This window comes from Amblyraja radiata, chromosome 14 (genome assembly GCF_010909765.2).
Source record: "Amblyraja radiata isolate CabotCenter1 chromosome 14, sAmbRad1.1.pri, whole genome shotgun sequence".
NCBI lineage: Eukaryota > Metazoa > Chordata > Chondrichthyes > Rajiformes > Rajidae > Amblyraja > Amblyraja radiata.
The window spans coordinates 30,804,486-30,827,043 of record NC_045969.1 but is presented as its reverse complement, the minus strand read 5'-3'; the positions used below and the strand labels follow the sequence as shown (position 1 = coordinate 30,827,043).

Genomic DNA, 22,558 nt, shown 5'->3' with positions numbered 1-22,558 from the left:
CAAACCTGTTCATCTTTGGAGTGTGGGAGGAAACAAAAGCTCCCGGAGAAACCCCATGTGGTCAGAGGGAGAACGTACAAACTCCATACAGATAGCACCCGTGATCAGGATCGAAGCAGGGTCCCTGGCACTGTAAGGCAGCAGCTCTACCGCTGCCCCATCGTGCCGCACAACATGTAATCATGCATAGTTTTTCCGCTGACCGGATAGCACGCAACATAAAACTGTACCTCGGTGCATGTGACAATAATAAGCTAAACTGAAATAACGTCAGCTTTGGACTTTCGAATCCTGTGCGGTGTGAAAATGCTGTTTGGGTGACTCATCCCGAGGAACACGAATTCCCCCAGATCGTTGTGTTTCACTTTAACAATCTCAGTCTTCACTTCAGCAAATCTGAATGTGTGTGCGGTCTGTGTGATCGGTAACCTCGGATGTTGCTGATACAACTTTTGCCACAGAAATGTCCCCAAGTTCGTCAGAATGGAGAAGCTCACACCAAACATTTTTTGTGCACCTCACTGTTGCCATGGCGATGCCCTAAAAAAAGTTTGGAGGAAATTGGCAGCTAAGCCGTATTGTAGGGAAGTTGTATGGAGTCACGGTATGGTGTTACCAGTTGCATTTGTATGGGTTTAAGCTAGTTTTCACTCTTGCCATTGAAGTATGGTTTCACTGTGCTAATCACTCCCTTTTACCTTGCCCTTGTAGTCATTGTTCATTTGTAACCCTACACGACAACAACAACATTCATTTTTATAGAATGGAATAAAAATGAACTGCAGAGGCTGGTTTATATGGTCTCATCTTTGACTATGTGAATTTTGACCAGGATAAAGTGCCACTGGATTTTGCCTACACTAAAACAGTGTTATATAAAAATGGACACAAAATGCTGGAGTAACTTAGAGGGTCAGACGGCATTTCTGGAGAACATGGATATGCAGGTTGGGTCTGAAGAAGGGTCCTGACCTGAAACGTCAACTATGCATTTTCTCCAGAGATGCTGCCTGACCTGCTGTTACTCCAGCATTTTGTATCCATTTTTATATAACACTGTTTTAGTGTAGATAAAATCCAGTGGCTCTTCATCGTAGTTGGCCAAAAATGATATAAAGCCAAAGGTGAGAAGACCTTCAGGAGGAGATGTGAGGAGATTTAGACTCTAGATATTAAAGTGAGAAAGCATGGAAACAGGTCCTTCAGCCCACTAAGTCTGCGCTGACCACTGATTCCCAAACATTAGTTCAGACTAAGTCTGAAGAAGTCTCTCGACCCAAAGTGTCACCCATTCCGTCTCTCCAGAGATGCTGCCTGTCCAGCTGAGTTACTCCAGCATTTTGTGTCTACCTTCAATTTAAACCAGCATCTGCAGTTCTTTCCTACACACTAGTTCCATCCTATACACTAGGGACAATTTACAGAAATCAATTACCTACAAACCTGTATATCTTAGGAATGTGGGAGAAAACCGGAGTATCCAGAAGAAACCCACGTGGTCACAGGGAAAACTCCGCATAGATAGCACCTGTAGTCAGGATCGAACCCGGGTCCCTGGTGCTGTGAGGTAGCGGTTCTACCTCTGTGCCGCATTGTCCAATCCTCACCTCGGCTGCCCTCTGTGCAGAGTTTGCACTCTCTCCCTGTGACCACGTGGGTGTCCTCCGGGTGCTCTGGTTTCATCCCAAAGACGTTCAAGTTTGTAGGTTAATCGGCCTCTGTAAATGAGAAGAGGAAGTGACTGGGTTGAGACTGGTCCTTGATTATGCCAGTGACCTTGCCAAGACAGCATGAAATGTATAGTGTGAAGTGTTGGCCCACATCCCTCTAAATCTCTCCTATCCATGTACCTGTCCAAATATATTTTTAACATTGTTCCATATACCCACTATATTATTTGATGCATTTCTGTGTTTATTAAATATAGCTGATCTCCTCTGGGTGTAGTTCACAGGCTTTTTGCTTTCAGTTTTGGATTTGGTGTCATGTTTTTTCTGATTAATCTAAGAGTTAACCATGACTGCCATTGTGTCAGTCTCCAATAACAAGCACAATCTGCTGGAGACCTGACACAGAACAGAAACCTCAAACAGTTAGGCTGCAAGTTTTGTGCTGGCCTTTTTGAAGCTTGTCAGGGTCTGCATGCTGTTGAGATACATTTCCATTTGGCTTTTTCATAGGCAAAATAATTACTTCTTTAGACTTCAGAGATACAGTGTGGAAACAGGCCCTTCAGCCCACTGTGTCCGCGCTGACCAGTGATCACTCCGTATACTAGCACTATCCAACACGCTAGGGACAATTCACAATTTTACTGATCTAACTTTACAACCTTTGGAGTGTGGGAGGAAAATGGAGCTCCTAGAGAAATCCCAAGCAGTCACAGGGAGAATGTACAATCTCCGTACAGACAGCCCCAATAGTCAGGATCGAACCCGGGTGTCTGGCGCTGTAAGGCAGCAACTCTACCGCTGTGTCACTGTGTCGCCCTTGCTGTTCCTGAACCTGGTGGTCACAGTTTTCAGACTCCTGTACCTTCTTCCCGATAGTAGGAGTGAAAAGTGAGAGTTGTGTGTCTTTGATAATGCTGGCTGCCTCCAGATTTGATAAATAACAAGCCGATAATAGACGTACAGATAAGCAATAGAACGGGAGTCAAGAGTTTAATTGTCACATGTATCAGTAACGGAACAATGAAATTCTTACTCGCTGCAGCTTAACAGGCCCATTAATACAACAATACACAGATAAATATATAATGATCATAATACAATAAATTAATAATTACCCAATTTATTAAAGTGTCGTTCTTTAAATGTGAGTGAGTGACTTAAAGAGACAGTGGCCTTGGAAATAAGTCACTGAAAGCTGAAACAACAGAGCATGCTTGACTAATCTTCTGGAATTTTTTGAGGATGTAACTAGGAAAATGGACAAGGGAGAGCCAGTGGAGGTAGTGTACCTGGACTTTCAGAAAGCATTTGATACGGTCCCACATGGGAGATTAGTGGGCAAAATTAAAGCACATGGTATTAGGGGTAGGGTACTGACATGGATAGAAATTTGGTTGGCAGACAGTTAAACAGGGATTAACGGGTCCCTTTCAGAATGGCAGTCAGTGACTAGTGGGGTACCGCAAGGCTCAGTGCTAGGACCGCAGCTATTTACAATATACATTAATGATTTAGATGATGAGATTAAAAGTAACATTGGCAAATTTGCAGATGACACAAAGCTGGGTGGCAGTGTGAACTGTGAGGAGGATGCTATGAGGATGCAGGGTGACTTGGACAGGTTGGGTGAGTGGGCAGATGCATGGCAGTTGCAGTTTAATGTGGATAAATTTGAGGTTATCCACTTTGGTGGCAAAAACTGGAAGGCGGATTATTATCTGAATGGTGTCAAGTTGGGAAAAGGGGAAGAACAACGAGATCTGGGGGGTCCTTGTTCATCAGTCACTGAAAGTAAGCATGCAGGTACGGCAGGCAGTGAAGAAAGCGAATGACATGTTGGCCTTCATAACAAGAGAAGCTGAGTATAGGAGCAAATAGGTCCTTCTGCAGTTGTACAGGGCCCTAGTGAGACCACAGCTGGAGTATTGTGTGCAGTTTTGGTCTCCAAATATGAGGAAGAACATTCTTGCTATTGTGGGAGTGCAGCGTAGGTTCACAAGGTTAATTCCCGGGATGGCAGGACTGTCATAAATTGACAGAATGGAGCGGCTGGGCTTGTAAACTCTGGAATTTAGAAGGATGAGAGTGGATCTCATTGAAACATGTAAGATTATTAAGGGATTGTTCACGCTAGAGGCAGGAAACATGTTCCCGATGTTGGGGGGTCCAGAACTAGGGGCCACAGTTTAAGAATAAGGGGTAGGCCATTTATAACGGAGATGAAGAAAAAAGTTTTCACCCAGAGTTGTGAATCTGTGGAATTCTGTCTCAGAAGGCGGAGGAGGCCAATTCTCTGGATCCTTTCAAGAGAGAGTTAGATAGAGCTCTTAAAGATAGCGGAGTCAGGGGATATGGAGAGAAGGTAGGAACGGGGTACTGACTGTGGATGATCAGCCATGATCATATTGAATGGCGGTGCTGGCTCGAAGGACCGGTTGGCCTACTCCTGCACCTATTGTCTATGGACACAAGGAACTGTAGATGCTGGAGTAACTCAGCAGGTCAGACAGTATGTCTAGAGGGCGTGGATAGGTGACATTTTGAGTCAGGACACTTCTTCAGAGTCTGACACATGTAGGTACAGCACAGTTCAGAAGAACAGGGTCCTTTGCTGGATATCTTGCACAATGTACCTCCCCAAACCTCCTCAACTGAAAGGATGGATTAAAGTTATTTTGTTCCATTTCAATTGTCAGAATAATTATAACTAAACTTTAATCTCCTTTAGATAGACACAACATGCTGGTCAGGCAGCATCTCTATAGAAAAGGAATAGGTGATGTTTCGGGTCGAGACCCTTCTTCAGACTGAGAGTTGGGGGAAAGGGTAACTAGTGGGATGAAAAGGTATAAAGAACCAAAAAATGAAATGTATGAAAAGAACAAATCACTGTTCATACCCCCTCGTTATCATCTCTTCCGCAGCCAACAATGAACCATTGTGGGCTCTGCCTTTCCTTGAACATCCTTTCTGGCCTTGATTTGTTCTTTTCATACCTTTCATTCTTTTGTTCTTTGTATCTTTTCATACCTCCAGTTTCCCTCTCCCGTGACTCTCAGCCTGAAGAAGGGTCTCAACCCAAAACGGCACCTATTCCTTTCCTCCAGAGGTGCTGCCTGACCCGTCAAGTTACTCCAGCATTTGGTGTCTATCTTCCGTGTAAACCAGCATCTGCAGTTCCTTCCTACGCATTCAAAGTATTGTAATTGTAATGTGTGATGTGATAGCAGTATTTGCTCATGACACTCGATAAGTATTCCAGTCGATTTATATTTTGGTCTGCGTTTTGATTTTGTTTTGGTTTGTGAATTTGACTTGGATGAATGGAGTGAAATCTTTCTGGGAAATATGTGTAAACATTGGCACGGTGGCCCAGTGACGCATCGGTATAGTTGCTGCCTCACAGCGCCGGAGACCGGGTTCGTTCCTGACACAGGTATTGTCTATGCAGAGTTTGCACGTTCTCTCCATGACCGCATGGGTTTTCTCCCACACTCCAAATATATGTACAGCTTAATAGGGTGTCGGTTAAAAGTTGTAAGTTGTCCCTAATGTGTAGGATAGTGCTAGTGTACAGGGTGATCACTGGTTGGTGTAGACCCGGTGGGCCGAAGGGCCTGTTACTGTTTTGTATATCTAAAATAATCATTAAGAACATAGACCAGTACAGCCCTTTGGCTCATAATGACTGTGCTGAACATGATGCCATGACCAACTCTTATCAGCCTGCATATAATCCATGTCCCTCCTTTCCCTGCATATCCATGTGGGTGAATACATTTACCACTTTGCATAGATGCTGGAAAAAAACCGAAAGGCTAACATGATACAATCTGCATTTTGCTTATTAATTTTGCCAATCTTGCCTCCCACATGTAAAGACTGGCTCCTTCACCTATCCAGGTTTGCCTTCCAAAGTAAAGTCGGATCAAAGATAGTCTGAGGGTTTCCAGTGAGGTAGATAGTAGCTCAGGACTGCTCTCTAGTTGGTGATAGGCTGGTTCAGATACCTGATAACAGCTGGGGAAAAAACTGTCCCTGGATCTGGAGGTGTGTGTTTTTACGCTTCTGTACCTCTTGCCTGATGGGAGAGGGTAGAAGAGGTAGTGGCCGGGGTGAGACTGGTCTTTGATTATGCTGGTGGCCTTGTAAAGTGTAAATGGAATCAATGGATGTTTGTGTGATGGTCTGGACTGCGTCCACAATTCTCTGTAATTTCTTGTGATCTTGGATGGAGCTGTTCCCAAACCACGTTCTTCCATTTGTGTGTTTTGTGTGCCGTCATTGACAGCAGAATTATTTGACCAAGCATCTTGGCAATAATGTTCCAGTTGGGAGGCTCACGAGCGCATTTCTTTGAACCATGCATGTCGCAATGCCTGCCATTGTCTCGGGAGTTCTGTGGAAACAATGCGTGAGAAGAATGGGTTGAGAATGTCGGAATGCATTCAGCTACTCAAACATAGTTTGCCTTTAATTGTAGACTGAAGGAACTGCCAATGCTGGCTTACAAAAAAAAAGACAATGTGCTGGAGTAACTCAATGGGCCGGGCAGAATTTCTGGAAAACATGGGTCGATGATGTTTCGAGTTGGATCCTTCATCAGTCTGAAGAACGATCCCAACCTAAAACATCACCTATCCATGTTCTACAGAAATGCTGCCTGACACGCTGAGTTACTCCAGCATTTTGTGTTTTGTGCCTTAAATTGACCTCTGATTTGCGTTCCCACCATCTTTGCCATAATTCCTTGATTTATTTTACCCAATTTAAAAACATTGTCCAGTTTTCAATTGCCTAACTGGCTCTTAATCTTTCAGTTGAGAAGAAATTCCCATCGTTGTTCCTTGTTCCAAAGCAGTTAGTCAGACCCCCCATGTTGAATTGCAGCTCCCCTGGTTTAATATGCTCAGTTTGTCTATTTTGTTCTTCTAACCTTCTGATCCATTAAACATTACCATGTCTCCTAATTGAGCAGCCATTTCAAACTCCGTTGTGCAACTCTACTATCTGTTTGAGAGCTACATTAAACATTTCTTGCAAACTACTTATGATGCTTGCCTGTGAGAGAATAGACCCTTTATCCATATTGTCTCCGGCTTGTCTATTAATGACTGAAGCACGTCACACAGGCTGCCTGCAATTCTCCGCACTCTTGCCGTTAGTATGCAAAAGGACATAGGGTTTTGAATCAGTAGTAAGGAAGACAAATTCAATGCTAGCATTTATTTCTAGAGGACTTGAATATAAAATGCAATGCTGAGGATTTATAAGGCACTGGTCAGACCACATTTGAAGCATTGTGAGCAGTTTAAGGCCCCATATCTGAGGAAGGATGTTCTGGCACTGGAGAGAGCCCAGAGGAGGTTTACGAGAATGATCCGAGGGATGATTGGTTTAACTTATGATAAGCGTTTGACGGTACTGAGCCTGTACTCGCTGGAGTTTAGGAGGATGAGGGGGAACCTCATTGCAACTTACCGAATAGTGAAAGGCCTGGGTAGGGTGGATGCGGAGAGGATGTTTCCACCAGTGGGAGAGTCTAGGACCATAGGCTATAGCAGGGGTCGGCAACCTACGGCCCCCAGGCCGAATGCAGCCCGTAACCTGAAATGATCCGGCCCTCAGGCGGATTTTTTTCCCCATAATCATCCGGCCCGCCGAGCTCCTGCGCAAAGCCACCAGCACGGACGCGCACCTTCTGTGAACACGTTTAACAACTGCAGATGCTGGGAAAATCTAAGATAGACAAAAAAATTGGAGAAACTCAGCGGGTGAGACATGCAAGGATTGCATGAGGCTGCCTCACCCGCTGCGTTTCCTCAGCATTTTTGTCTACCTTCTGTGAACACGTGATTTGATGCCTTCCATCCTGGGCGGGACCCATGTGTACACGTGATAGATGTGGCCCGCCATCCGCTCACAGGCATGCGTCCCGGCCCCTATGCAGAACAAGGTTGCCGACCCCTGGGTTATAGCTTCAGAATAAGAGGACGCAAATGAGGGGAATTTTCTTCAATTAGAGGATGGTGAATCTGTGGAATTCATTTCCACAGACAGCTGTGGAGGACGTCAATTAATAATTTTAAGGCAGAGATTGACGCGGGTTCTCGATTACGATACGATAAAACTTTATTCATCCCCGGAGGGTAATTGGTCTGCCAACAGTCACAACACACAAGGTACATGAAAACTTGAAATTAAAAATGAACACAAAAAGAAAAAGACAAGCGACTGTTGGCTGGTGGCCGTGTGCACAGCGCCTTGACCGGAACAAATGAACAAACAAACAAACACAGACTTATCTGCTGGGCAGAGGATTCTAAACTAGTCCCCCCCCCCCCCCCCCACACCGGGTCTCCCTTTTTTTCCCACCGTCCATCACAGCCTTCCCCCCACGCCGGGTTCTCATTGTCACTCCCTCCTCCCCTTGCCCATAAGACAAGAACACATAACACACCCCCCTCCCCTGTAATATGGGGGCTACGTATATTCGTAGTGTCATACTGCGTGGAAGCAGGCCCTTTGGCCCAGCTTGCCCACACAGACAAACATGCCCAACTACACTAGTCCCATCTGCCTGTGTTTGGCACGTTCCTCTAAACCTATACTATCTGTGTATCTATCTGTGTATCTGTCTGAATGTTTCTTAAACGTTGTGAAATGCCTGCCTCACCCACCTCCTCTTGCAACTCATTCCATATATCTACCACCCGCTGTGTAAAAAAAGTTGCCCCGCCGGTTCCTATTAGATCTTTCCTCTCACCTTAAACTGATGTTCACAGGTTCTCGACCCCCCCCCTGCTCTGGGTAAAAAACTGTGCATTCTCCCTATCACCCTTCAGCCTCCTTCAACAATGAACAGCAAAGCAAATTGTTTTTCTTTAATTCAGAGCTTTAATTAAATGCATTTCGGGCATATTTTTTGTAGGAAAGCTCTTTCAGTCATGGAAGAGGAAAATCTCAAAACTTTCCTTGAAACTAAATGGAAATAGGGGGATAATTTCATGTGCCTTAATATTGATGACGTTTTTGACTGAGACCAAAGGATTAGTGGTCCAGCTGCAGCTTTGGGAATTGTGAAAGATGTTGAGAAAGTCAATGACTATTCCCAGCACTTGGTGAAATAGCAATAAGGAACATGTGTTTAAGATTATCGTCGGACCATGGATAGGGATAAAGGGGTTATTAAGACTTAGAATGCTTTACCGCAAATGGCTGTTGAGCAAAACTTTGAGAAATTTGCTGACTACTTTAAATGAGAAAATTGAAGAATATTGTTAAAGAAATATACTGGAATATAGAGATGGAGAGAACAGTAGAGCTGCTGCCTCACAGCGCCAGAGACCCGGGTTCGATTCTGACTTCAGCTGTCTGTGCTGAGTTTGCACGTTCTCCCTGTGACTGCATGGGTTTCCTCCGGGTGCTCCGGTTTTGTCCCACATCCCAAAGACGTGCAGGTTTGTAGGTTAATTGGCTTCTGTAAACATATCTATCCAGTCAAAAGAAAAACTTCACATGATTAAAATCAAGTCATCCACAGATGCCAAGTTAAACTAATCTCCCCAGCCTGCACATAAACCACATCCCTCCATTCCCTATATGTCCATCTGCCTATCTAAAAGCCTCTTCAATGCCACTATCATATCTGCCTCCACCATCACCCCTGGTAGCATATTCCAGGCACCCACCACTGTCTATAGTAAAAAAAACATGTGCACATATCCTTCAAACTTTGCCTGTCTGACTGTAAATCAATGCCCTCTAGTATTTGATATTTCCACCCTGGGGGGTAAAAGGTTCTGACTGTCCACCCTATCTATGCCTCTCAGAATTTTATATATTTAAAGATAAATATCTTGACTGAAGTGACGAGTAACTAAGCTCGATGGATCTACACTTCATCTTCTGCCACCGCCATTGTATGATTTTATTTTAACCATTCTTGTGTTAAGCCTGTATTTAGTATTGAGTATAATATATTCCACCCTGTGCCAATGTGCTTGAGTTTTTGAAAATAGTATTAATCAATCTTTCTACTTCATGAACATAACAAGCAAATCACATTCTCCATCTGACCATGTGGGTTTTCTCTGGGTGCTCCATTTTCTTTGCACTTTCCAAAGACGTACAGGGTTGTAGGTTAGGTACACAAAATTGCTGGAGGAACTCAGCGGGTGCAGCAGCATCTATGGAGCGAAGGAAATAGGCGACGTTTCGGGCCGAAACCCTTCTTCAGACGAAGGGTTTCGGCCCGAAACGTCGCCTATTTCCTTCGCTCCATAGATGCTGCTGCACCCGCTGAGTTCCTCCAGCAATTTTGTGTACCTTCGATATTCCAGCATCTGCAGTTCCCTTTTGAACACAGGGTTGTAGGTTAATTGGCTTCTGGAAATTGTTCCTAGTGTGTTGGATAGAACTAGTGTACAGGAGACTAATGGTCGGAGTGGACTCAGTGGGCCTATTTCCACACTGTATCTCTAAACTAATTTGGCCTGGATAGAGTGAATGTGGAGAGGATGTTTCCACTAGTGGGAGAGTCTAGGACCAGAAGTCATAGCCTCAGAATAAAAGGACGTTCCTTTAGGAAGGAGATGAGGAGGAATTTCTTTAGTCGGAGGGTGGTGAATCTGTGGGATTAATTGTCACAGAAGGCGGTGGAGGCCGTCAATGAATATTTTTAAGGCAGAGATAGATAAATTATTGATTAGTATGGGTGTCAGGGGTTATGGAGAGAAGGCAGGAGAATGGGGCTAAGAGGGGAAGATAGATCAGCCATGATTGAATGGCGGAGTAGACTTGATAGCCCGAATGGCCTAATTCTACTCCTATCATTTATGAACTTTATTATGAAAAGGACATAAAGTGCTGGAGTTAATCAGCGGCTCAGACCACATCACTGGAGAACATAGATAGGTCACGTCTCGTCTGAAGAAGAGTCCTAACCTGAGATGTGTTCTCCAGAAATGCTGTCTGACCTGCTGAGTTACTCCAGCACTTTGTGTGTTTTGTAAATTCAATGCAGGTGGCCTCATTTGTGCTTATTAGCATTAGGTGGGGCAGTGAAATTGGGAGCGGTTGTTAGGAAGTTGCAGAATCAACAAGATTTATAAAGAATCTGAAAGAGAAGGCAAGGAATAGTGGAGGTCCCGAAGAATGGAAACATTTTAGAAGCCAGCAAAAGATGACTTAAGAGAGTGGGGGTAAAGTATATTAGGAGAGTTAGCTTGCAAGAAATATCAAAACTGCAAATAAAATCTTTCATGTGAACAGGAAGATAAAGTAGCTAATGGGAAATGGCAGGGATTTATTTTGCTTTCACTTTCATCAAGGTTTCACTGCTGTTTCTTGCACCTGCAAAAGATATGAGTTTTGGTTCAGGACCCATCTTTGCACTTCTTCAGGGTCTGAAGAAGGTTCCCGACCAGAAACATCACCTGCACATTCCCTGCACCGATGCTGCCTGATCTCCTGAGTTCCTCCACCACTTTGTGTGTTTGCATTTGGCAATGACTGGTCCCTCCCTCTTTGAGCAATTTGCCCCGGTAAAATGCAAATGGCCCCTGCACATTACAAATGAACCACTTTTTTTAGACATAATGAAGTTTACTTTGCCAAAGTAAAGTAGCACATCTGGTAGAGCCGCTTCCTCACAGCACCAGAGACTCAGGTTCCATCCTGATCGCAGGTGCTGCCTGTGTTGAGTTTGCACGTTCTGCCTGTGACCGTGTGGTGCTCCAATTTCCTCCCACATCCCAAAGACCCAAAGGGTGTCAGGGAAGGCAGGAGAATGGGGTTGAAAGGGAAAGATAGATCAGCCATGATTGAATGGCGGAATAGACTTAATGGGCCAAATGGCCTAATTCTGCTCCGATAACGTATGGACTTATGATATGCGGGTTTGTAGGTCAATTGGCCCTCTGTAAATTGTCCACTAGCGTGTAGGGAGTGGATGAGAAAGTGGGGTAACATAGAACTAGTATGAACGGGTGATCAATGGTCGGCATGGACTTGATGGGCCGAAGAGGCTGTTTCCATGATGCATCAATGAAGTCAAAGTAGTTCCTCTCAGTAGAGGCTCCTCTGTGTGGTCTTATTTGGGAAAGATGATATTGTTATCCTGGCAGTTCTGGGGCTACCAGTTGTCATCAGATTGTTCTGCCCCAGGTGCAGGCTGTCTTTTTCTTCCTGAAGCTTAAAGAAAAATAAAGTTTGCTGAAATGATGATTAGTAGGTTTTGCCTGTGCATGGTGATGTGTGAGGTGTGTTTTCATGCTGTGGTATGTGTGTGGTTTCCATCTCACCTGTGGCTGATGGGGAAATAGCAAAATGGGAATAGGTTGTGGTTAATGGTGCACTTACAGCAGCATGGAGATAGCTTCCCCGTGCAGGTGTGATGCAGCACTTCTCCCTTTCTGAAGCCATCTACCAATCTATCTAAAATAGACACTAAATGCTGTATGGAGGTCAGGCAGCATAGAAACAGAAAATAGGTGCAGGAGTAGGCCATTCGGCCCTTCAAGCCAGCACCGCCATTCATTGTGATCATGGCTGATCGTCCCCAATCAATAACCCGTGCCTGCCTTCTCCCCATATCCCTTAATTCCACTAGCCCCTAGAGCTCTATCTAACTCTCTCTTAAATCCATCCAGTGGTTTGGCCTCCACTGCCCTCTGGCAGGATATTCCACAAATCCACAACTCTGGGTAAAAAAGTTTTTCCTCACCTCAGTCTTAAATGGCCTCCCCTTTATTCTAAGGCTGTGGCCCCTGGTTGTGGACTCGCCCAACATTGGGAACATTTTTCCTGCATCTAGCTTGTCCAGTCCTATTATAATTTTATATGTAAATATATGTTATCCAGCATCTCAGGAGAAAAGGAAGAGGTGACTTTTCGGGTCGAGACCCTTCTTCCGAATGAGAGGGTGCAGGAAAACTAGAGATATGAAAAGGAATGAAGAACAAACTTCATAAGTCATAGGAGCAGAATTAGGCCATTCGGCCCATCAAGTCTACTCTGCCATTCCATCATGGCTGATCTATATTTCCCTCTCAACCCCATTCTCCTGCCTTCTCCCCATAACCCGTGACACTAATCAAGAACCTATGAATCTCCAACTTAAAAATATCCATAAAAAATGAATCAAAAGGTGTACAAAAGAGCAAATCAAAGCCAGCAATCATGATCAAGGAAATGTGGAGCCCACAATGGTCCATTGTAGGCTGTGGAGAAGGTGATAATGTGAAACTAAGCAGGACGACAGTGATACTAGTAGGGCGACTAGGGTGGGGGAGGGACAGAGAGAGAGAGGGAATGCAAGGGTTACTTGAAGTTAGGGAAATCAATTTTCATACCGCTGGATTGTAAGCTGCCCAAGCGAAATATGAGGTGCTGTTCCTTCAATTTGTGTGTGGCCTCTGACAATGGAGGAGGTCTAGGACGGAAAGGTCAGTGTGGGAATGGGAGGTGGAGTTAGAGAGCTTGGTAACCAGGAGATCGCGTAGGCCAATGCGGGCTTGGCGAGGTGTTCAGCGAAACGATGGCCCAGTCTGCGCTTGTTCTCGCCGATATATAGAAGTGCACACCTAGAACAGTGGACACAGTAGTTGAGGTTGGAGTTTAATGATTCAGTACTGCTTTATTTATCACAAATGCAAGTGCATATATTACACATGCGGGCGCCGCCATTTTTGGTTGCATTATTCAAAGTCCAAAGTCTGGTCGGCCCACCTGGCCATCTTTGGGTCCCAAGGGCGCCTCCTGCAGCCTAGGTTGAAGGCGTTGGAGGCATAACTCCGGGTCACCCTCCTCCATGGGGAGTTGCAAGTGAACCTCTGCCTCACCTGAAAGGACTGTCGTGGTCCCTGGACAGAGTCGAGGGAGGAGGTATAGCGACAGGTGTTGCACCTCCTGCGGTTGCAGGGGAAAGTACCTGGAGAGGGGGTGGTTTGGGTGGCAAGGGATGCGTTAACCAGGGGGTTGCGGAGGGAAGGGTCTTTGCGGAAAGGGGTGGAGATGGGAAGATGTGGTGCATGGCTACCTCGAGAGGATGGGTGAGCTGACTGGGGGCAAACCTCCCATGCCCTGGGTGACGCTCTGGGGCTTCCGAGGTCGGCTGCGGAAGGCGAGGGGACGGCGCGCTTTGTGTTAATTCCCAGAATCGCGTTTTACACAAAGTAACATTTTTATTTTCCTCTGCGTTACTGATTTACCAACTTTGGGATAGGGATTGCAAATGTGTAAATTAGGCACAATATTTCTTTTGGAGATGCAAGGAACTGCAGATGGTGAAATCTGGAGAAAAGTGGAAGCAAAATGAATGTCAGTATTATTTTCTTTGGATAATTCTCCTCAGCATTGAGCCCCTTCGCAATTCTATTCTAGCACCTTGTTACTCGATACACAAGGAACTGCAGGAGCTGGAAACTCAAGCAAAACACAAAATGCTGGAGGAACTCAGCGGGTCAGGCAGCATCTGTGGAAGGAAATGGACAGAACACATCTCCCTCCACACACACACTGCCTGACTTGCTGAGTTCCTCCAGCAGTTCGTGGTTCACTCAAGATTTCAGCTTATCTGGTTTCTTGTGCATCCTGGGATAATAACAATAATATGATTCAGTTCAATAACGAAGCACGGTGGGAAATAAGCTGGGTTTCTGTAGGAACGTTGTGATGAAGGGTCAAGTAGCTGGGAGAAGGCAGGAGAATGGGGTTGAGAGGGGGAGATAGATCAACCATGATTGAATGGTGGACGAGACTATGGGCTGAATGGCCTGCTTCTGCTCCTATGACTTATGGACTTGGGTCATAGAGTCATACAGCGTGGAAACAGGCCCTTCGGCCCAACGCGCCCATCTCTCCCAGCTACACTAGTCCCACTGCCTGCATTTGGCCCATATTGCTCTAAACTATCAAATGTTTCTTAGATTTTCTTAAACATCTGCCTCAACTATCTCCTCTGGCAGCTCATTCCATACGCCCACCACCATTTGTGTGAAACTTTACCCCTCACGTTCTTATTAAATATTTCCTCCCTCACCTTAAACCTATGTCCTCTGGTTCTTGATTCCCCTACTATGGGCAAGAGACTCTACGTCCACTCATGATTTTGTACACCTCTATCAGATCACCCCTCATCCTTCTGCACTCGTAGGAATAGTCCTAGCCTGCTCAACCTCTCCCTGTAGCTCAGGCCCTTGTGTCCTGGCAACATCCTCACAAATCTTCTCTGTACCCTTTCCATCTTATGTCTGAACAAATTCCATTTTTTTTGCCGTTCAAAGAACCAGCATGAAATTGAAAATCATTTGACGTTACCGAATCTTGTGGAGACGCGGAGAACCGCAGATGCTGGGATGTGCGTAGAGCATAAAGTGCTGGAGGAACTTGGCGGGTCAGGCAGCATCTGTGGAGGGAATGGATGGGCGACCTTTCAATCTGAAGAAGAATGTCCACCAGAAACGTCACCCGTCTGTGTCCTCCACAGATGCTGTCTGACCCACTGAGTTTCTCCAGCACTTTGTGGCTCTTTTTGTAAAGCAGCATCTGCAGTTCATTGTGTCTACATGTGTGGAGTGTGAACTGGCTGTGATTGCCTGTGCTTCCCACAAGTGCTCCAACGCTGGTTGTGAATATAATGGCTGGGGTAAATGTACAACTGGGACAGAAAACTGAGGAGCGTGGTGGAGGGGCATGTGAGAAAGAATAAGCTGCAGGAAAATGGGACTGGTGGAAATGCTCTGAAAGCTGGCATTGACTTGATGGGGTGAATGGCCTCGAATGTCCCAGGGAAACATGAGAGGTGTAACAAAAGTAGTGGAGAGGAAACATGAGTGAAATGTCTTCTGGAAAACTGATAACATTTTCTGTAGTCCTTCATAAGGTTGTTCACTGAAATAGAAGCTTGTGAAATTGAAAGCAAGTTATTGATCTAGCTAGGAAACTAGCTGAGTAGTATGAGAGGCTGTAAAGGTAATGGCTGTGCAGGTGTGACAAGTGGGTCCCTCAAGGTTAGGTAATCTAAGTCCAACTATTCACTTTTTATAGCCACGTTTGATGACTGGCTGTGTATCCAATCTCGCTAATGATTCAGACGTAAAGGACATTGACAGCAGTATAGATAAATTAAGATTCAAAGATTAATTGAATGAGCAATACGGCTAAGAGATTTCAACCTAGCCATTCATTTTAGACATAAAAGTGACTGAATGTACAGTAGATAACGCAGAACCAGTGTGAGTGGGTTGCTGAGGACTCGTTGGGTCTAAGGACCTTTTTTCAATGCTGTATCACTAAACTAAACTAAAGATCGATTGATTTGAGCGAACACCGAAACAAAATTTCAACCTCGATTGTAGACATAAAGAACGGATAGAACATAGATAGAACGTAGAACAGTACTGCACAGGAACAGGCCCTCAGGCCACAATATCTGTGCCAATCATGATGCCAAGACGAGACACATGGTGCTGGAGTAACTCAGCTGGTCGGGCAGCATCTCTGGAGAACATGGATAAGTGACATTTTGGGTCAGGAACTTAATTCAGATTGAAAGTTCCCCACCCAAAACGTTACCTATCCGTGTTCGCCAGAGATGCTGCCTGATCCGCTGAGTTACTCCAGCACTTAATGTCTTTTTATGTAAACCAGCATCTACAGTTCCTTGTATCTGCATGATGCCAAGGCAGGAGAATGGGGTTGAGAGGGAAAGATAAATCAGCCATGATTCAATATTGGTGCCGACATTATGGGCCAAATGGCCTAATTCTGCTCATATGACTTGTGAACTATGAATTTATCACTTCTGGACCCTAATAATCTGAAGCTATTTGTTTACATGAATATGCTGCTGTGGCGATGAGGAACATCTTTGCATTGTTGAGGCTTAGACAATGTTTGTGTTTACCAGCTGCTGGATTCTGCTTCTGAAAGCAGTGCTGAACAAGACTGGACAAACGGACAGATTAATGGAGTACAGGTCCACCACCGATTTTCCTGCAAATGGTGGTCCGGCACCTCCTATAATCCGGACTAAATTACGAGAGTGCACGTGAAATCCGTCCCTGTAAAAATGTGGTGCCTCGGCCGGGTGAGGCGGCCGATCTCGACCTCATCGGGGCATCGTGGCCGATTGGCAGATCGAGTTTCCCTCCTGCGGCTGGTTCTCTGGAACTCCAGCCCGACCGGAGCCGGCAGATCTGTTCCCATAGCCAACTTTGCGGCCAGTATCTCGGACCCTCAGATGCCTAGGTGGAGGGGCCGACAGAGGTCACGGCCTCCAAGAGGAGTTGAACGGTACCGTGACCTCTGTTGGTCCGGCAAAACGGATAATCCGGAAAGACTCTGGAATGAAGTGTGCTGGAAGGTCGGTGGTGGTCCTGTACCCCAGGACTTCGTAGATAAGGAAAGGTCTTGGCATGTCCTTATGTCCACAGTGTTAATTGTTAATTAATAAGACTTTTATTCTAGTTCCTTAAAAAGTTCATGACATAGGAGCAAAATTAGGCCATTTGATCCATCAAGTCTACTTTGCCATTTGATCATGGCTGATCTATCTTTCCCTCTCAACCCCATACTCCTGCCTTCTCCCCATAATAATCAAGAACCTGACAATTTCTGCTTTAGATTCCAGATAACTTGGCCTCCACAGACGTCTGGAACAGGCACAAATATGACGTAGTAATCTATTGACTGTGTTACAATAAATATGTTGGAATTCTGAAATGGGTGATTTTAGAACGGGTGATCGATGGCCAGCGTGGACACCGTGGGCTGAAGGGTGTGTTTCCATGCTGTATCTCAAAATCACACTCCACTCCTCAAATACTCAAATACACCTGGCCCATTTCCGACACTTCCCTACCATTTATTGACCTCACTATCTCCATCGCAGGTGATAGACTTCTGACCAACATCCACTATAAACCCACTGACTCCCATGGCTATCTAGACTACACTTCTTCCCATCCTGCTTCCTGTAAGGATTCCATCCCCCTACTCCCAACTCCTCCATCTACGCTGCATCTGCTCCCAGGATGAGAACCCCCCCCCGTTCTCTGAAGAATGAGGACATTTCCGATGCCCTATCTGCTCCCGGGACATCGGAAATGTCCTAATTCTTCAGAGAACGGGGGTTCCCCTCCCCTACTATAGATGAGGCACTCACCAGGGTTTCTTCAATACCCCGTAACACTGCTCTCTCTCCCCATCCCCCTCCACTCGTAACAAGGGCAGAGTCCCCCTAGTCATCACCTTCTACCCTACGAGCTGTCACATACAACAAATAGTCCTCCGTCATTTTCATCACCTCCAATGTGACCCCACCACTCGCCACATCTTTCCATCTCTCCTCCCTGTCTGCTTTCTGCAAAGACCGCTCCCTCCGCAACTCCCTTGTCAATTCTTCCCGTACCGCCCCCTCCCCGGGTACTTTCCCTTGCAGCCGCAAGAAATGCTACACTTGTCGCTTTACCTCCCCCCTCGACTCCATTCAAGGACCCAAGCAGTCGTTCCAGGTGCGACAGAGGTTCACCTGCACCTCCTCCAACCTCATCTATTGCATCCGCTGCTCTAGATGTCAGCTGATCTACATGGGTGAGACCAAGCGTAGGCTTGGCGATCGCTTCGCCGAACACCTCCGCTCGGTCAGCAATAACCTACCTGATCTCCCGTGGCTCAGCACTTCAACTCCCCCTCCCATTCCGAATCCAACCTTTCTGTACTGGGCCAAATTGAGCACCACCGGAAATTGGAGGAGCAGCACCTCATATTTCGCTTGGGTAGTTGACACCCCAGCGGCATGAACATTGACTTCTCCAATTTCCGGTAGCCCTATTGTCTCCTCCCCTTCTCAGCTAACTCTCCCTCAGCCCTCTGGCTCCTCCTCTTCCTTTCTTCCTCCCCCCCCCCCCCCCCCCCACCCTACATCAGTCTGAAGAAGGGTTTCGGCCCGAAACAGTGCCTATTTCCTTCGCTCCATAGATGCTGCCGCACCCGCTGAGTTTCTCCAGCACTTTTGTCTATCTCCACTCCTTTAGCTATACTGTACATAGATACAATCAGTTCAAACCCAGGTACAATAGGTAGAGCAAAGTTAGCATAGTAGCGCATCACTTCCTCAGACAACGCCTACGTTTTGGGGTTTTGAAAAGCTAGTTGACGTATATATGGGACTCTTAATGACGTTTATATTTTACGATGGCAGTATAGTTCATGAGAAAAAAGCTAGTTTCTGAGACAGCACAGAAAGATACATCTGTTTAAAGTTGGGAAAGGGAGGGTAGCTGAATTAGTTTGTCACGATAGGCCACCGTGTTGCAGCGGTTGAGTTGCTGCCTCACAGCGCCAGAGACCCACATTTGATCCTCACTGCAGGTGTAGTCAGTACGGAGTTTGTACCTTCTCCCTGTGATAGCGCGGGTTTCCTCCCACATCCCAAAGACGTGCGGGTTTGTAGCTTCTGTTAACTGTCCCTAGTGTGTAGGATACTACTACTACACGAGGTGAGCGCTGGTCGGCATGGACTTGGTGGGCGGAAGGGCCTGTTTCCCCGCTGTATCTCTAAAACTTAACTGAGCCACCTGCAGTGGGTATAATGGAAAATTCACACATCCATTTCAAGGACGAATGAGGGAGTTTGCATCTCATCAGATGTCATGGGCCGTTGGGTTTCTATTTAGCTTGACATTACGATGTTGGTCCTAACTGGATTTGTCTATCAGAATGTTTCCAGATGGTGGGCTTCAGCAATCCACTGACACTATATTTCACGTTCTTCCCTCCGGTGAAGTTGAGAACTAATTTGATTGGTGCATCTACTACATAAAGATGCGTACCTCTGCAAATGATCCACATGCAAAACAGGCTCATGCAAGACAACACTAAGCTCCCAACAATGTAATTTAAGGAAATTGGATGCAAATTTCATTCCCCATGTCTTAAAACATAGGAGCAGAATTAGGCCAATTGGCCCATTGAGTCTACTCTGCCATTTGATCATGGCTGATCTATCTTTCCCTCTCAACCCCATTCTCCCCATAACCTTTGACGTTCTTACTGATAACATGCATCTTGAGTCCAGTAAAGTAGAAGGGACTTGAACTATTGACTGCAACAATGCACCAGTATGCTGGTTTACCAAAAAAGAACACAGAGTGCTGGAGTAACTCAGAGGGTCGGGCAGCATCTCTAGAGGATATGGATTGGTGACGTCTCGAGTTGTGATCCTTCTTCAGTCTGAGGGGTGGGGTGGTGCAGTGGAGGGGATTCAGCACTGGGTCTGCCTCATCTATGACTCCAGAATCCGCCACCCCCCCCCCCCCAAAGACTGATGACTGAACAGAAACGTCGCCTTTCCATTCCCTTCACAGATGCTGCCTGACCAGCTGAGTTCCTCCAGCACTGTCTGTTTTCACAAAAGCGGTGCCGCAAGCCTACCTTGCCAGAAACATCCGTGATCCGTGAATTAATTAAAAACACATCTTTGTTAAGGTTGAAAACAGCAAACGATGGATTCCCTAAAGAAACACAATATTGTTTTCCAGAGATGCTACCTGACCCGCTGAGTTACTCCAGCACTTTGTGTCTTTTTAGCTTGCAAACCAGCATCTGCAGTTCCTGTGTCCCTCTGAATTCCAATCCAGGCGACACTCTGTGTTCTGGTCCCAGAAGCGGATGTGAAATCACACATTACAATTGCTCCACTCTTTTAAACCTTCACTCCCAACAGCAGCATTTCTTACTTTTTATAATGTTTATTTTCCCAACGTTTTTATAATAAAAAATAAGGAGGCATATTTTTTCAGATTGACAGCAAAATATTATTGTCGCTTAACAAGATAAATATTAGCACAGGAAAGGGAACTGCTTTATGCAGGTAAAACATTTCCTTATCCTTGGGTGCTGGGTTTCTGAAGTTATTGCCCAGCCTCCCGCAAGCTCCAATACTTCTTTGTTCATGTTTCTTTTGTGCTACGCAACCCTACAAAGTAATGTTATCGTGCATAATTTGGTAACCCTGGACACCAATTCTTAATATGCAATAAAATCTGGCAGTGAGTACTGTCCCTAGTTCATCAATTGCTTTTATTATCGCTACTTTGTTCTTGGTTAGAAGGTGTGGAACCTTGCCTACGCTCTCACCTCAACAGACTGAACAGTTGATTTATCTCTAGTCCTAGGGCCTTCACGTTTGTGTACCTCAATTGTTCAATGCTACCTTATTGTCACGTGTACCCAAATACAGTGACATTCTTTGCTTTGCATCGATGACATAATGTTCCCTCATTTCAAGACTGAAGTTGAGGTTATAATGTATCTCTTGAAGGTAGATCAGAAGACTTTATGAGAATGTTGCCAGGACTCGAGGGTGTGAGCTATAGGGAGACGTTATGCAGGCTAGGACTCTGTTCCTTGAAGCGCAGGAGGATGAGGGGTGATCTTATAGAAGTGTACAAGATCATGAGGGGAATAGATCTGGTAGGCGCACAGTCTTTTGCCCAGAGTAAGGGAATCGAGCAGGTGGGACTAGTGTAGATAGAACTTGTTGGTCAGTGTGGGTAAGTTGGGTTGAAGGGCCTGTTTCCATACTGTATGATTCTATGACTCTATAAGAGTCTGCACCTGTACTATCTGAAGAGGGGTATCCACCCAATTGTAGTCTATCCATTCCCGCCAGAGATGATTCCTTCAGCACTTTGTGCTTTAATCTAGAATGCATTGTTGTTTAATATTAGAAATTAAAAGAATTGAAGCATTTAAAGTATTGTCTGCAGTTCTGGTCGCCCACTTCAGGAACAATGTGGAATGCTTTGGAGGGGTGCAGAAGAGGATGTTGCCTAGATTAGAGGGTATTACCTATAAAGTGAGGTTAAACAGACTTGGATTGTTTTTTCTCTGGAATATTGGATGTCGAGGGGAGACCTGATAGAAGTGTATAAAATTATGAGAGGCATAGATGTGGTAGACAGTCAGAACGTTTTTCCCAGGATGCAATGTCAAACAGCTTTATGGTGAGAAGGGCAAAGTTTAAACGAGATGTGTAGTGGCATTTAAGAAACTTTTTGATCGGCACATGGCTATGCAAGTAATGAGAGGATAGGAATCACGTGCAGGCAGAGATGATTATATAACTTGGCATCATGTTTTGCACGGACTATGTGGGCCGAAGGGCCTGATCCTGTGCTGTACCTTCTACCTGTTCTATGTTCGAAAACCCAATGCGTCTGGATGTTATATACTCTTATCTTCAATAATTGCACATTTTAAGAATGCAAAACTTAACATATTAGTTTCTAAGGTTATCCTCTGTTCAGATCCCCCCCCCCCTTTTCTCTCTTTCCCTCTTACCCCCTCCATCCATTCTCCCACGCCCCCCACCCAACACTTCTCCGCAAATCCTTATCGCTAATATTTCCTGTATTGCTTTGAGAGTCGGCTTCTATGGCGGATCTTGCATTGTAAATGCTGTATTCATTATTCTGCCTGATTAAGAAGATGCCAGCCTCTTCGCCAGTTCATTGGGTTTTTTTTTAATAACTGCTTCCATTTTCAGCAATTTGCACTACAAATTAGGGGCGGCACAGTGGAGCAGCTGGTAGAGTTTCTGCTTCACAGCGTCAGAGATCCGGGTTCGATCCTGAACTCGGGTGCCGTCTGTGTGTGTGGCGTTTGCACATTCTCCCTATGACCACGTGGGTTTCCTCCGGGTGCTCTGGTTTCCTCTCGCATCCCAAATAAGTGTGGGTTTGTGGGTCAATTAGCCCTCTGTGAATTGCCTCCGAGGGTGTGGGGAGTGGATGAGAAAGTGGATCACATGGAACTATTGTGAACTGGTCTCGTGGACACTGAGCCGAAGGGCCTGTTACCACGCTGTATCTCTAAAG

At 45.5% G+C, this 22,558-nt stretch overlaps 1 protein-coding gene across 1 annotated transcript in view; it reads left to right on the top strand.

The window, feature by feature from the left end:
* The window catches only part of ptgfrn (prostaglandin F2 receptor inhibitor), a 43,774-nt gene that overhangs the window by 4,757 nt on the left and 16,459 nt on the right, over positions 1 to 22,558 (top strand). The gene's annotated exons all lie outside the window — the stretch shown is intronic.